A 6452-nucleotide genomic window follows, 5' to 3' on the forward strand; every position below is an offset into this window, starting at 1 on the left:
CTCTCTCTCTCTATCCCCCCTCCTCCACTCTCTCTCTATCCCCACTCCTCTCTCTCTCTCTCTAACCCCCCTCCTCCTCTCTCTCTCTACTTCTTCCCCCTCTCTCTCTCTCTCTCTAACCCCCTCCTCTCTCTCTCTCTCTCTCCCCCCCTCTCTCTCTCTCTCTATCCCCCCTCCTCTCTCTCTATCCCCCCTCTCTCTCTCTCTATCCCCCCCTCCTCTCTCTCTCTCTATCCCCCCTCTCTCTCTCTCTCTCTACCCCCCCTCTCTCTCTCTCTCTCTCTATCCCCCCCTCTCTCTCTCTATCCCCCCTCTCTCCTCTCTATCCCCCCCTCTCTCTCTCTATCCCCCACCTCTCTCTCTCTCTATCCCCACCTCTCTCTCTCTCTATCCCCCACCTCTCTCTCTCTCTATCCCCCCCTCTCTCTCTCTCTATACCCCCCTCTCTCTCTCTCTCTATCCCCCCCCTCTCTCTCTCTATCCCCCCTCTCTCTCTCTCTCTCCCCCCCTCTCCCTCTCTCTATCCCCCCCTCTCCCTCTCTCTCTCCCCCTCTCCCTATCCCCCCCTCTCTCTCTCTCTATCCCCCCCTCTCTCTCACTACCCCCCCCCTCTCTCTCCCTACCCCCCCCTCTCTCTCACTACCCCCCCCTCTCTCTCACTACCCCCCCCCTCTCTCACTACCCCCCCTCTCTCACTACCCCCCCCCTCTCTCTCTCCCCCCCCTCTCTCTCTCTCTCTATCCCCCTCTCCTCTCTCTATCCCCTCTTCTCTCTCTATCCCCCCTCCTCTCTCTCTATCCCCCCCCCCTCCCCCTCTCTCTATCCCCCCCCCTCTCTCTCTATCCCCCCTCTCCTCTCTCTCTCCCCCTCTCCTCTCTCTATCCCCCTTCTCCTCTCTCTCCCCCCCCTCTCCTCTCTCCCCCCCCTCTCTCTCTCCCCCCCTCTCTCTCTCCCCCCCCTCTCTCTCTCCCCCCCCTCTCTCTCTCTCTCTATCCCCCCCCTCTCTCTCTCTCTCTATCCCCCCCTCTCTCTCTCTCTCTATCCCCCCTCTCTCTCTCTCTCCCTCTCTCTCTCTCTATCTCTATCTCTCTCTCCCCCCCTCTCTCTCTCTCCCTCTCTATCGCTCCCTCTCTCTATCTCTATCTCTCCCTCTCTCTCTTTCTCTATCCCTCTCTCTCTATCCCCCTCTCTCTATCCATCTCTCTCTCTATCTCTCTCTCTATCCCTTTCTCTTTCTCACCTTTTTTTTGATGAACTTTTTCTTCCTCGCGAACTTTCTGCCACAATGTAGCCGCCGAGCGCCGCCCCTGATTGGTCCGTTTCACACAATTACAAGTGAAATTCCGGTTCCTGATTGGTTCATCCGTCTCTCAGTCAGAGAAAAAGACCAACCCACCCAAAGCGCCAACCAACCAATCAGAGCGCCCCGAGCGCGGGAGGGCGGGGCCTGGCAGTCCACCCGGAAACTCGGGTCAAAGTGTGCACAGCAAGATCCCAGGAAGAGCAGTTGGCGGGGGGGGGGGCTGAGCTGATCCAGACTCGGGCTGAGCTGGAGCTGACTCAATAACAACTTCCAACGGCACGGTAGCACAGTGGTTAGCACTGCTGCTTCACAGCTCCAGGGACCCGGGTTCGGTTCCCGGCTTGCGTCACTGTCTGTGTGGAGTTTGCACATTCTCCTCGTGTCTGCGTGGGTTTCCTCCGGGTGCTCCGGTTTCCTCCCACAGTCAGAAAGATGTGCGGGTTAGGTTGATTGGCCATGCTAAAATTGCCCCTTAGTGTCCTGAGATGTGTAGGTTAGAGGGATTAGTGGGTGAATGTGGGGTTAGGGCCTGGGTGGGATTGTGGTCGGTGCAGACTTGATGGGCCAAATGGCCTCTTTCTGCACTGTAGGGTTTCTATGTTTAGGCACAACATTTAAGGTTAATATTCTTTAGGAACTTTCAAACGGTTATTGGATAGACACATGGAGCACACTAGAAAAAGGAAATTAGAAGGGAAAATTGCAGAATTTTGTGGGAAAAACGAGGGATGGAGAGGAATTGGATAACTCTTTCCAAGAGCTAGCATGGACTTGTGGACTGAATGGCCTGTTTGTGTGCTGTGGGTCGGGGAGGCAGTGGGCTAGTAATCCAGGCTGATGTTCTGGGGACCCGGGTTCCAATCCCACCACGGCAGATATTCAACAAAGATCTGAAGTTAAAAGTCGAACAATGATCATGAAACCAGATTGTGAATTGTCGTAAAAACCCATCTGGTTCATTAATGTCCCGTTAGGGAAGGAAATCTGCTGGCATTACCCACTCTGGCCTACATGTGATTCCAGACCCACAAAATGTGGGTGACTCTCAACTGCCCTGAGGAATGGGCAATGATTGTTGGCCCAGCCAGTGACAGAATATTGAATAAAGGAGTTGGGACGTCTTGTTGAAGTTGTACAAGACATTGGTAAGGCCACACTTGGAATACTGTGTACAGTTCTGGTCACCCCATTATAGAAAGAATATTATTAAACTAGAAAGAGTGCAGAAAAGATTTACTAGGATGCTACTGGGACTTGATGGTTTGAGTTATAAGGAAAGGCTGGATAGACTAGGACTTTTTTCTCCGAAGCATAGAAGGCTGAGGGGTGATCTTATAGAGGTCTATAAAATAGATAGAATAGATAGAAACCCTACAGTGCAGAAGGAGGCCATTCAGCCCATCGAGTCTGCACCGACCACAATCCCACCCAGGCCCTAGCCCCACATATTTTACCCGCTAATCCCTCTAACCCTACGCATCCCAGGACTCTAAGGGGCAATTTTTTTTAACCTAGCCAATCAACCTAACCCGCACATCTTTGGACTGTGGGAGGAAACCGGAGCACCCGGAGGAAACCCACGCAGACACGATGAGAATGTGCAAACTCCACACAGACAGTGACCCGAGCATCGAACCCGGGACCCTGGAGCTGTGAAGCAGCAGTGCTAACCACTGTGCTACCGTGCCGCCTAACCACTGTGCTACCGTGCCGCCTATAATGAGGGGCACAGATCAGCTAGATAGTCAATATCTTTTCCCAAAGATAGGGGAGTCTAAAACTAGAGGGCATAGGTTTAAAGTGAGAGGGGAGAGATACAAAAGTGTCCAGAAGGGCAATTTTTTCACACAGACGGTGGTGCGTGTCTGGAACAAGCTGCCAGAGGTAGTAGTAGAGGCGGATACAATTTTGTCCTTTAAAAAGCATTTAGATAGTTACATGGGTAAGATGGATAAAGAGGGATATGGGCCAAATACGGGCAATTGGGACTAGCTTAGGGGTTTAAAAAAAAAGGGTGGCATGGACAAGTTGGGCTGAAGGGCCTGTTTCCATGCTGTAAACTCTATGACTCACATCCCATGAATATGGGTGGCATAGTGGTTAGCACTGCTACCTCACAGCTCCAGGGACTTGGGTTCAGCTCCAGGGACCCGGGTTGAATTCCTGGCTTGGGTCTCTGTCTGTGTAGAATTTGCACATTCTCCCCATGTCTGTGTGGGTTTTCTCCAGGTGCTCCAGTTTTCTCCCAAAGATGTGCTGGTTAGGTGGATTGGCTACGCTAAATTGCACAGGGATAGGGTGGAGGGCAGGCCTGGGTACGATGTTCTGGGCTGAATGGCCTGCACTGTAGGAATTCTATGATTTAAATTTTAAAAAGTTTATGTGGTTCTAGGTGTTGGCTATGAAAACAAATATCAATAACCAGGAAACTTCAAATAGACACCTGAGATGGATTCATATCTTGGATATGTTCACTTTCTGTAGTAGAGTCTTGAACCTCCAATGTTATGACTCGGAGAAGTGACAGTTTCAGCTAAAGCTGCATCTACGGACAGAACAGAGTCAGTGTTTCATCTGTGGATCCTTCTCCAAATCCAGTGGGGATGTTTTACAAAACGTGGACGAGTTTTCATTGCAGCTTCCAACTTGCTGCCAGGAGACATGGTGGTCCATGGCTCAGTACTACCCCCTGCTGGCAAGAGCTCAGAGACTGATAGCCAAGTTCCGCACACATGAGGACGGCCTCAACCGGGATCTTGGGTTCATGTCACACTATCTGTAACCCCCACGACTTGCCTGGGCTTGCAAAATCTCACTAACTGTCCTGGCTGGAGATAATACACATCTCTTTAACCTGTGCTTAACCCTCTCTCCACTCACATTGTCTGTACCTTTCAGACTTGATTACCTGTAAAGACTCGCATTCCAACCATTATTTTGTAAATTGAGTTTGTGTCTTTATATGCCCTGTTTGTGGACTGAACTCCCACTCACCTGATGAAGGAGCAGCACTCCGAAAGCTCGTGGCTTGTGCTACCAAATAAACCTGTTGGACTTTAACCTGGTGTTGTGAGACTTCTTACTGTGTTTACCCCAATCCAACGCCGACATCTCCACATCAAGAGCTGAAGACGCAGCATTGACTGGAGGAGGTTAAAGCCAAGTTAACTGAGGAGGGGGTTTAAGCAGAGTTAACTGGGGAGGGGGTTTAAGCAGAGTTAACTCTGATGTGGTGTGGTGTATATGGATTTCAGCAAAGCGTTTGATAAGGTTCCCCATGGTAAGCTTTTGCAGAAAATACGGACACATGGGATTGAGGGTGATTTAGTGGTTTGGATCAGGAATTGGCGAGCTGTAAGAAAACAAAGGGTGGTGGTTGATGGGAAATATTCATCCTGGAGTTGTTACTAGTGGTGTACCGCAAGGATCTGTTTTGGGGCCACTGCTGTTTGTCATTTTTATTAATGACTTGGATGAGGACGCGGAAGGATGGATTAGTAAATTTGCTGATGACACTAAAGTCGGTGGAGTTGTGGACAGTGCGGAGGGAAGTGGCAGGTTACAGAGGGACATAGATAAGCTGCAGAGCTGGGCTGAGAGGTGGCAAATGGAGTTTAATGCGGAAAAGTGTGAGGTGATTCACTTTGGAAGGAGTAACAGGAATACAGAGTACTGGGCTAATGGCAAGATACTTGGTAGTGTGGATGAACAGAGGGATCTGGGTGTCCATGTGCATAGATCCCTGAAAGTTGGCACCCAGGTTGATAGGGTTGTTAAGAAGGCGTACGGTGTGTTAGCTTTTATTGGTAGAGGGATTGAGTTTCGGAGCCAGGAGGTCATGCTGCAACTGCACAAAACTCTGGTGTGGCCGCATTTGGAGTATTGCGTACAGTTCTGGTCGCCGTATTATAGGAAAGATGTGGAAGTGTTGGAAAGGGTGCAGAGGAGATTTACCAGGATGTTGCCTGGTATGGTGGGAAAATCGTATGAGGAAAGGCTGAGGGGCTTGAGGTTGTTTTCGTTAGAGAGAAGAAGGTTAAGAGGTGACTTAATAGAGGCATACAAGATGCTCAGAGGATTAGATAGGGTGGATAGTGAGAGCCTTTTTCCTCGGATGGTGTTGGCTAGCATGAGGGGACATAGCTTTAAATTGAGGGGTGATAGATATAGGACAGATGTCAGAGGTAGGTTCTTTACTCAGAGAGTAGTAAGGGCGTGGAATGCCCTGCCTGCAGCAGTGGTGGACTCGTCAACTTAGAGAGCGTTCAAGTGGTTATTGGATAAACATATGGATGATATTGGAATAGTGTAGATTAGAGGGGCTTTAGATTGGTACCACTGGTCGGCGCAACATCGAGGGCCGAATGGCCTGTACTGCGCTGTTATGTTCTATGTTCTATGTTTAACTGGGGAGGGGGTTTAAGCAGAGTTAACTGGGAAGGGATTTTAAACAGAGTTAACTGGGGAGGGGGTTTAAACAGAGTTAACTGGGGAGGGGGTTTAAGCAGAGTTAACTGGGAAGGGATTTTAAGCAGAGTTAACTGGGGAGGGGGTTTAAGCAGAGTTAACTGGGAAGGGATTTTAAACAGAGTTAACTGAGGAGGGGGTTTAAGCAGAGTTAACTGGGGATGGGTGGTTTACACAGTAAGGAGTCTAAAAGAGTGTGTTTACCCCAGTCCAACGCCGGCATCTCCACCACATGATGGGTGGTTTAAACAGAGTTAACTGGGGAGGGGGTTTAAGCAGAGTTAACTGGGGAGGGGGTTTAAGCAGAGTTAACTGGGGAGGGGGTTTAAGCAAAGTTAACTGGGGAAGGGGTTTAAGCAAAGTTAACTGGGGAGGGGGTTTAAGCAGAGTTAACTGGGGAGGGGGTTTAAGCAGAGTTAACTGGGGAGGGGGTTTAAGCAAAGTTAACTGGGGAGGGGTGGTTTAAGAGACTGAACTGGGTTGAAACAGAGTGAACAAGGGGTTGGTGATGATTGATGTTTTCACCATCACATTGACAGGTGAATGTTCATCATGGAGGCCAATGTCTGGTTGGGGTTATTACATACATGATTTTAAACCAAAGCTTGATTTGCAGATCCAGTTGCAAATATTCCACATGAAGTCATTGTTGCAGGGTGGGTAAAGACACTGTCTTTGCAGC

This window comes from Mustelus asterias, chromosome 21 (assembly GCF_964213995.1).
Source record: "Mustelus asterias chromosome 21, sMusAst1.hap1.1, whole genome shotgun sequence".
NCBI classification, from domain to species: Eukaryota; Metazoa; Chordata; class Chondrichthyes; order Carcharhiniformes; family Triakidae; genus Mustelus; species Mustelus asterias.